Source organism: Bufo bufo, chromosome 3, assembly GCF_905171765.1.
Source record: "Bufo bufo chromosome 3, aBufBuf1.1, whole genome shotgun sequence".
NCBI lineage: Eukaryota > Metazoa > Chordata > Amphibia > Anura > Bufonidae > Bufo > Bufo bufo.
Window position 1 is genome coordinate 242146809 of NC_053391.1, and position 10465 is coordinate 242157273.

At 51.1% G+C, this 10465-nt stretch overlaps 1 long non-coding RNA gene across 1 annotated transcript; it reads left to right on the top strand.

Moving 5' to 3' along the window:
* Window positions 1-2056: 2056 nt before the first annotated feature.
* On the top strand, window positions 2057-9037 carry LOC120993337. The gene is made up of 3 exons (XR_005777222.1): window positions 2057-2067; window positions 2381-2384; window positions 8909-9037. It is a non-coding gene; the product is annotated as an uncharacterized LOC120993337 (long non-coding RNA).
* Window positions 9038-10465: the final 1428 nt, after the last annotated feature.

Genomic DNA, 10465 nt, shown 5'->3' on the forward strand with positions numbered 1-10465 from the left:
CGCAGTTACTGGGAAGGTCCACTTAACAATGGACACATGGACAAGTGCATTTGGCTAGGGACGCTACATTTCACTGATGACACATTGGGTGAATGTGGTGGTGGCCGGAAGAGCTGTGGCAGGGAATAAGAGACCAGGCTTAGCTGTGGCTCTCGCCACTCAGCCTACAACCAGGCATTGTTGTGTCAGATAGTGAACGCAGTAACTTGTGGCGACTTTGGAGCTCGGCAAGCTGACACACATCCCATGGCTAGCCCACATCTTAAACTTAGTGGTTCAGCGGTTTCTGAAAACCTACCCCAATTTGCCTGAGCTACTGGTGAAGGTGTGCCGCGTGTGTGCACATTTCCGCAAGTCATTGACAGCTTCAGCCGGTCTGTCAATGCTGCAGCAGCGCTTGAAATTTCCAGCTCACCGGCTGTTGTGCGACATGAGCACGCGCTGGAACTCCACGTTCCACATGTTGGCCAGGCTTTGTGAGCAGCAGAGGGCAGTATTGGCATACTAGCTGCAACATGGTCGTCGCCTTTCCAGTCATCTTCCGCTATTCACAAGCGAGGAGTGGGCATGGATGTCTAACCTCTGAGTTTTTAAGAAACTTTGAAGAATAAACACAGATGGTGAGCAGCGATAACGCTATTATCAGCGTAACCATCCCACTTCTGTGTCTACTCAAACGTTCGCTGCTAACAATGCTTTGCATGTGGAAGAGGTGGAAATGGGGGAAGACATTACACAGGGTGATAGCCAGACCACCCTCAGTTCGTCTTCTCAGCGCGAATTGGACAATGAAGAGGAGGAGGATTAGGAGAAAGAGCAGGAGATGGTTGCCTCCGCTACAGAGGGTAGGACCCATGGAAGTTTAATTCCATCTGTTCTGCGTGGGTGGGCAGAAGAGGAGGAAGAGGATATTGAGAGCGATCCTTTTCATGACAACAGCGAAGTCTTGCCTGTTGGTACTCTGGCACACATGGCTGACTTCATGTTAGGCTGCCTTTCCCGTGACCCACGCGTTATGCACATTTTAAACAACACGGATTACTGGTTGTTTACCCTTCTCGACCCCCGCTACAAAGAAACCTCTCATCTCTCATTTCTCTGGTGGAGTGGCCAAGCTAAATGGTGCAATACCAGAAGATCCTTGTTGAAAAATTGCTCCAACAATTTCCTGATGACAACGATGCGGCAGAGTCCGTAGTACCTTGGGCAACCGAGGAGGGGAGACAAGGGGAACACACAGCAGTCACAACAGAGGCAGGGCAACACTCTTCAAAGCCTGGGACAGTTTTATGACACCCCGCCAGCACCCTCACCCTGATGCGCGGCATACTGTCACAAGGAGGGAACATTTTTGTAGGATGGTAAAGGAGTACATAGCAGACCGTGTCAGCGTCCTCAATGATCCCTCAGTGTCTTACAACTACTGGGTGTCCAAGCTGGACACGTGACACGAACTGGCGCTCTACGGCTTGGAGGTGCTGGCCTTCCCTTCCGCCAGTGTTTTGTCTGAGCGGGTATTTAGTGCTGCTTGTGGCATTATAACAGATAAGCGTATCCACCTGTCAACTGAAAATGCTGACAGGTTGACTCTTATAAAAATGAACAAGGTCTGGATTGCCCCTGACTTCTCGACTCCACCAGAGGAAAGCGGTTGAATATAAAGGCTCTTTAAATGTATTGTTTATAATGTACTGAATGCACTATTCCCATGCACCCCTTCCACCACAAACAAGGGTATATGGTTGAATCTTCCTTTTCTCATACTCCTCCTCCTCTTCCATCATATCAACATGCTTGTTTGTCTCATATAATGCTCTCGCATATATGCCCTCGTGTAACGGACCGTTTCAGCAGACAAGGGGTTAAAATCTGTTTAGGCGATAAGCCCCTTTCTGAGAGACAGGCACAGCTACTGTCACAACCAGACAGCTGAGAAGCTCTGACAGGAGTCGTTCAGATCCTCCCCTTTGAGTTTCTTTATTTTGGTTTCTGTTTCTCACCTTGTTAGGCTATCTCAGCTGTCATGCAGTCAGACTCATTACCTCCCTTTATATTCTCCCCCATAAGGTAGTTGGGTGTGGCTGATACAACTTCCTGGATTGAGTGTGCATGCTGTCTTTTGCTCCCAGCTCCCAGCTACCAGTTCTCAGTTCACAGTCGTCTGCAGATCAGCTCCCAGCTTCCAGCTACCAGTTCGCAGTTCACAGTCGTCTGCAGATAAGTGCTGTTTTAGTATTTATGATTTTCTGTTGTCTGGATCCAGGTGACCCTGACTCCCTCCGTGTCTGTGTAGGGAGCCGGTGGTCGTGTCCCCTCACTATTGTAGGGCCTTCAGGTTAAGATAGCCGAGGTACGTGGATATGCGCCCATTCACCTTTAGAGTGGTCGCATAGGCTGAGCAATAAGGGAGAGCGGCAGGTCGATTGCAGGGGTCTCCCTTTTTGTTCCTTAGTTGTGGATCCAGTTAGTCATCGTTTGTTATTTGTATCATATTGTTTCCTGTACACCATCTGTGACAGCTACTTGCAGAACACACCAAACGACCGAACTGGATACAAAGTAGCGCTCCAAACTGGAACCTCACGAATAGCTGCTAGCAGACGAACAGGAATAAGCTTACACTCCTGGCAATCAATCTCTAACAGCATACAGCGGATCCCCCCAATAACGAGACAAGGCTCCGTGTTGAGGGTCAAGCAGTGGACTGACTGTACTTCACGTACAGCCTCTTTTATTCATAAACCACAAACATAGTACTGCCCACAGGGGTTTGAAATATAACCAATCAGTAATTTACAACACATACAATGATACAAAAGCAACCAATCGTTCACGCCCCCAGAGGACCAGAATGAAGACTGTGACATATGACAACATATCCCCACAATGCATCATGGTTTCCGCCTCTCTGTCCAGACAATCTGAAGAGCAATCCAATTATCTCTGAGGACAAAGGGAGATCGCCAATACACATGTGAGGACAACAGAACAGACATCACCATAGAATAGAAATACACCCAGCATTTCCTCCCAAGCTGACAAGTTACACTTATTATAAATTGTTACAACTTTGTGAGTTTACATTGGCCATACATATAACTTACATTAATTCAAACAGTATAACATGGGGACAAACCTATCCAAAATTTACTTGAATAGGTTCAGGGGTTTAAAAGTTAGTATATGGCCCATAATCCAGGGGCAAGAGGCCAGCAGCCAGTCCTCTCCAAAACCCAGTGGCGAGGTTGGTTTCGCCACACCTCGCATCTAATGTTTTACAGGGTCAGCTCACTGGCAGGCCCTTGCATATCATTTTTTAGAAGGTCCGCTCACCAGCAGGCCCTCAACTACAATCTTTTACAGGATTAGCTCACATGCAGGCTCACGCATATAATGTTTTACAGGGTCAGCTAACCTGCAGGCCCTCGCATATAATTTTTTAGAGGGTCAGTTCACCAGCAGGCCCTCACCTATAATCTTTCACACGGTCAGCTCACCTGCAGGCCCACACATATAATGTTTTATATGGTCAGCTCACCTGCAAGCCCTCAACTACAATCTTTTACAGGATTAGCTCACATGCAGGCTCATGCATATAATGTTTTACAGGGTCAGCTCACCTGCAAGCCCATGCATATAATGTTTTACAGGGTCAGCTAACCTACAGGCGCTCGCATATAATTTTTTAGAGGGTCACCTCGCCAGCAGGCCCTCACCTATAATCTTTTGCAGGGTCAGCTCACCTGCAGGCCCACGCATATAATGTTTTACAGGGTGTCGGGATTCGAACCCGTGACCAGCCACATCCCAGGCGGTAGCCCTGCTTACTAGGCTATTCCTCCCTGAAGCCTATTAGTTAACCTCAGTCTTGCCAAGCCTTGCTCATTACCCTTGATTCCCCACACCTGGTACTTCCCTATATAAGTCCAGCCCCTTGCACTCCAGTTTGCTGATTATTGAGCTCCTGAGCCTTGATCAAGCTTCTCCTCATCTGCTGCTCTTGCTACTGCTGGAAGTCCACTACTGACCAGGAATTGCCTACCGACTACTCTTCTGCTTTATCCCTACCTACTGAACTGCTACCACCGTTGCCATCCGGATTGTCTGTCCACGCTTACTGCCGCCTGCCCTGACCCACCGCCTGCCTACCGACTACGCCTCTGCCAGACTTCCTGCACCTACTACCTGCCTGCGGTCCTTGCCACTGGGCTCCACTCCTACCCCCAGCAAGCGGTCCTCTGACTCAGGTGAGCCTGTAGGACTGTTACAGAATAATCAGCCACACTATGGAGTCCGCAATGGCCACTCTGCGTAAGCAGGTCTCCGAACTTCAAGAATTTGGTACTACATATCAGGAGAAATTTGCCCAGCTCCAAGGCGTAGTCCAAAGCCAGCAAAGGGAGATTATTGAACTACAGAGGCAACACCTGGACGTCCGCAGCGCGGCTGCAGACACCCGCATGCCACTCCCATCAAGATTCGGCGGCGACAGACGCCAGTATCGGGGGTTTCTAAACCAATGCCGCATCTATTTTCAGATGTACCCGGCCCCCTTCACCACCGAGAAAAAGACGGTGCTATTCATGGTCAATCTCCTGACGGAAGAAGCATTAGCATGGGCATCACCTTTCTTGGAGACTAACAGTCAGCTCCTGGACAACCTAAACAACTTCATCACCGCTATGAGCCAAGTCTTCGACGACCCCAACCGCTGTGCGACAGCTGAGGCGCGACTATATGGTCTGCGGCAAGGGAGACGCTCCGTCGCCGAATACACCGCTGAGTTTCGCCGTTGGGTCACGGACACCACCTGGAACCCAGCGGCACAGAGGAGCCAATTCCGGCGAGGCCTGTCAGAATTTATAAAGGACGAACTCGCCAGAGTTGAGGCCCCGGACGATCTGGATGACTTCATTCAGTTATGCATCCGGATAGATCAAAGACTCTCCAAGAGGAAGAAAGAAAGACTCTGGTCCTCGGACCACAGACCCACTTACTCCTTCTTTTCCAACGCCCAGCGCGACCCCCAATCAGCAACTGAACCTATGCAGGTCGACGCTCTACGTAGGTCTCTATCTACAGCTGAGAAGGAGAGACGGCTGGCCGAAAACCTCTGCCTCTACTGTGGAGAGCCGGGTCATTTTGCCATCAAATGTCCTCATAAGATCCGAAAGACTATTGCCGTCACGGAACTAAAGGAGCAACCACAGACTCCAACCCCGCCAGCAGCCCCGGAAAATAACAACACAGAGGCTCATGGATCCCACTTCATCGCTCCCATCCTCATCGACATTGAGGGGCGACAACTCCCCTGTTCAGCGATGTTAGACTCCGGGGCGGGAGGCAACTTCATGGACCTAACCTTCGCCCGCGAAAAGAACATTCCACTGACAATCAAGGCAGCCCCCGTTGACCTGGAAACCGTTGACGGATCCCCACTCTCCTCGGGGCCGGCCACTCACGAGACCACCGAACTACAACTCCTCATAGAACCCGATCACCGCGAAAAGATCCACTTCTCGCTGATCGCTTCCCCGAAGTTCCCGGTGATCTTGGGCATCCCTTGGTTGGACTGGGAAACCCGCTGCATACGATTCCCGTCCGAGTTCTGCTCGCTAAATTGCTCCCACAAACCCGTCCTTCCACCCGAAGACACCACCATCTCAAAACTGACCGTCAAGGATCTGCTACCCCCTCAATACAGCGAGTTCCAGGATGTCTGCGACAAGAAAAACATAGACAAGCTGCCAGCACACTGACCCTATGACTGCCCTATAGAACTGTTGCCCGGGGCCGAAATACCCTTTGGCAGTATCTACCCCCTCTCAGAGCCTGAACTCAAGGCTCTGAAAGAGTACCTGGACGAGGACCTGAGGAAGGGGTTCATCCGGCCCTCTACCTCCCCAGCGGGAGCCCCCTTTTTCTTCGTAGAGAAAAAAGACTCCTCCCTGCATCCCTGCATAGACTACAGAAAGCTTAACAACATAACCGTAAAAAACCGGTACCCGCTCCCACTAATTTCAGAACTTCTCGAGAGACTCCGGGCAGCGAAGATCTTCACTAAACTCGACCTTCGAGGGGCCTACAACCTTGTCCGAATCCGCCCTGGGGACGAATGGAGGACCGCCTTCCGGACACGTTATGGTCATTTCGAGTACCTGGTCATGCCTTTCAGACTCTGCAATGCTCCCGCCACCTTCCAGCACTTCATTAACGACGTCCTCAGGGACATGCTGGATCTGTTTGTAGTCGTTTACCTGGGTGACATCTTGATCTTCTCTGAAGACCTCGAGCAGCACCGCGAACACGTCCGCAGGGTACTGCAGAGACTCCAACAGAACTCTCTCTATATCAAGCTAGAGAAATGCGAGTTTGAGCGAACCACCACTCAGTTCCTCGGATACATCATCTCCCCTGAGGGCCTAAGTATGGATCCGGGGAAGGTCCAAGCTGTGATGAACTGGCCCGTTCCGAGAAACGAGAAGGAGATACAAAGATTCATTGGCTTCGCCAACTTCTATCGGAAGTTTATCCGGAACTTCTCCAAGGTCATAGCACCAATCACCCAACTCACCAAGAAGGCAGTCCCCTTCTCCTGGACACTCAAGGCCCAGGAGGCCTTCACCAAGTTGAAACTCCTCTTCACTTCTGCTCCAATCCTAATCCACCCGAACCCCGAGCTGCCATTTACAGTCAAAGTGGATGCATCAGACTCCGCGGTGGGGGCAGTTTTGTCACAACGGACAGGGGAGAGGATGCTATTACACCCGTGCGCATATTTCTCCCGCCAGATGTCCCCCTCCGAGAAGAACTATGACATCGGGAACAAAGAACTACTGGCGATCAAGGATGCCTTCTCCGAGTGGAGACACCTGCTGGAGGGAGCCACCAACCCCAAAATCGTACTAACTGACCACAAGAACCTCGAGTTCATCCGAAGGATATGAAAATGACCCCTTCCTCTCCCACCCCACAGGGACTGTCAGTCTTACGTTTGAGAACGGTCATTGGTTTCATCAGGACCTACAACTATATGTACCAAAAATCGCACGGCTCGAAGTGCTCAAACTCAACCATGACTCCAAGGTGGCCGGCCATTTTGGCACAAGAAAGACCCAGGAGCTTCTCTCCTGCTCCTTCTGGTGGCCAACATACAAGGAGGACATCAAGAGGTACATCTCCTCGTGCGCGGTCTGTGCCCGCAATAAGACTCCTCGTTCCTCTCCCGTGGGTCTGTTACAACCCCTCCCGATTCCCTCCCGCCCCTGGGGCTCGATCTCCATGGACTTTGTGGTAGACCTTCCTCCTTCAAAAGGGATGAACACCATCCTGGCCGTGGTTGACCGTCTCACCAAGATGGCCCATTCCATCCCCTACAAAGGCCTACCCACAGCCAAACAGACGGCCGATCTTATTCTCAGAGAGGTCTTCAGGCTGCATGGGATCCCGGACGACGTGGTCTCCGACCGAGGCGTACAATTTGCCTCAAAGTTCTGGAAGAACTTCTGCCTGGCGCTCGGGGTTAAAGTGAACCTGCCCTCTGCTTTCCACCCTCAGTCAAACGGGCAGACAGGGAGAACTAATCAGACCCTAGAGCAATACCTACGCTGTTTCAGCTCCCACCTGCAGGATGACTGGCTTGATCATCTCCCCACGGCCGAGTTCACCTACAACAATGCTGAGCACAGCTCAACGAAGCACAGCCCCTTCTTTGCTAACACAGGCTCGCACCCGGTGTTCATTCCCCACCTACCCGTCGCCTCCACCCTCCCAGCAGTGGGCGAATGCCTAACAACCCTACAGGAGGCACAAAAGAACATTATAGACAACCTCCAGCTTGCCCAGAGTCGCTTTAAACAGGGAGCAGACAGACGTCGCAAACCCACCCCGGGCTTCCATGTGGGAGACAAGGTGTGGCTGTCCACCAGGAACCTCAGATTGAAGGTCCCCTCCAAAAAATTAGCCCAAAGATACATGGGTCCGTTCCGGATCACCGCACAAATTAACGAGGTCACGTTCCGGCTCGACCTTCCGGACTCCATTAGGGTGCACCCTGTCTTCCATTGCTCTCTCCTCAAGCCATACGTGGAGAACACCTTCACAGGCCGCCACTCGCCCCCTCCACCACCCGTGAGGGTACAGGGTAAAGAAGAATACGTTGTCGCAAAGATTCTCGACTCCAGGATCCACCGGGGAAGACTACAATACCTAATTGGGTGGGAGGGTTACCCTCCCGAGGATAACTCCTGAGAGCGAGAAGAAAATGTCCACGCCCCCAGACTGGCAAAAGAGTTCCACCAACGGCACCCCTGCCCCTGCGGTGCCCGGAGGTCACCTTGGAAGGGGGGGAGTACTGTCGGGATTGGAACCCGTGACCAGCCACATCCCAGGCGGTAGCCCTGCTTACTAGGCTACCGTGCTCTCTGGACATTCCTCCCTGAAGCCTATTAGTTAACCTCAGTCTTGCCAAGCCTTGCTCATTACCCTTGATTCCCCACTCCTGGTACTTCCCTATATAAGTCCAGCCCCTTACACTCCAGTTTGCTGATTATTGAGCTCCTGAGCCTTGATCAAGCTTCTCCTCATCTGCTGCTCTTGCTACTGCTGGAAGTCCACTACTGACCAGGAATTGCCTACCGACTACTCTTCTGCTTTATCCCTACCTACTGAACTGCTACCACCGTTGCCATCCGGATTGTCTGACCACGCTTACTGCCGCCTGCCCTGACCCACCGCCTGCCTACCGACTACGCCTCTGCCAGACTTCCTGCACCTACTACCTGCCTGCGGTCCTTGCCACTGTGCTCCACTCCTACCCCCAGCAAGCGGTCCTCTGACTCAGGTGAGCCTGTAGGACTGTTACACAGGGTCAGCTCACCTGCAGGTTCTGGCATATAATTTATTAGAGGGTCATTGTCACAACCATAAAGTTGAGAAGCTCTGACAGGAGCTTTCCAGATCCTCCTCCTTGAGTTTCTTTGTTTTGGTTAAGTTCCTCATCTCGTTAGTCTATCTCAGCTGTCATGCAGTTGGACTGATTGCTGCCCTTTAAGTTCCTCCCCAGAATGCAGTAGTGTGCGGCTTATACAACTTCCTGGAGTGTGTGTGCATGCTGTTCCTAGTTCTCAGTCCACAGTCCCCAGTCGTCTGCAAGATAAGTTCTGTTTATGTATTTATGATTTTCTGTTTTCTGGATCCAGGTGACCCTGACTCCCTCCGTGTCTGTGTAGGGAGCCGGTGGTCGTGTCCCCTCACTATTGTAGGGTCATCAGGTGTAAGATAGTCGAGGTACGTGGATATGCGCCCATCCACCTTTGGGGTGGTCGCATAGGCTGAGCAATAAGGGAGAGCGGCAGGTCTCTTGCAGGGGTCTCCCTTTTGTTCCTTAGTTGTGGATCCAGTGAGTCATTGTTCATATTGTATTGTCTTGTTTCCTGTACACCATCCGTGACATTATAAGCCGCCAAAACCGTCTCAAGCATGGATCCGGTTTCACTTTTGGCTGAGCGCTTCCAGGGTCTTTCATTGGAGGTAGCTGATCTCCGTAAGACTTTTTCTCAGTTTCAAGTGACCGGTTCAGCTTGCGTTCATGGAGTTTGTTATGAGCCTAAGATCTCGCTCCCGGATACGTTCTCCGGGGGTAGTGAGTATTTTGTGCGTTTTAGAGAGGCTTGCAAACTCCATTTTCGCCTTCTTCCCCATTCCTCTGGTGATGAAGAACGGAGGGTGGGGATCATTATATCGCTGCTCAGGGGTAACGCTCAATCCTGGGCCTTTTCGCTGCCAGAGGGGGCACAGCCCCTCCATTCAGTGGATGAATTCTTTTTAGCCCTGGGTCAGATATATGATGATCCGGATCGTATTGCTCTGGCTGAGTCTAGACTACGTCTGTTATGCCAGGGTAAACAATCCGCAGAGATATACTGCTCAGAATTTCGGAGATGGGCAGCTGATACTGGTTGGAATGATGCTGCACTCCGAAGTCAATTTTGCCATGGTCTTTCAGAGAGATTGAAAGATGCATTTGCCTTTCATGAGAGACTTACCTCCTTGGATTCTGCTATGTCTCAGGCCGTTCGTATTGACAGGCGTCTTAGAGAGAGAGGAGAGATCTCTCCTTCCTGTCATACTCAGTCCCGGGACAGTGCAGCGGTCTCTTTCTGTGCGCAGGGGTCTCAGTCACTGTCAGTCCCTTCTGAGCAGGAGCCCATGCAGCTGGGGTTGATTGCCTCTGACAATAGAAGATTCAGCCCGCATGGGAGGGTTTGTTTTTGTTGTGGAGGTATAAATCATTTGGCAAATGTTTGTCCCTCTAGGAGATTCAGGCAGTTTTCTGGGAGTAATAAAGAAACAAAAAGGAAAAAATCTTTTAAAAATGTTCCGTCTGTTACTATTGGCAGGGTTGAGGCGGAAATTGAAGGTTTTCCGTTTGCTTGTAGTTCCCGTTTTGTCCTGCCTACTAGGG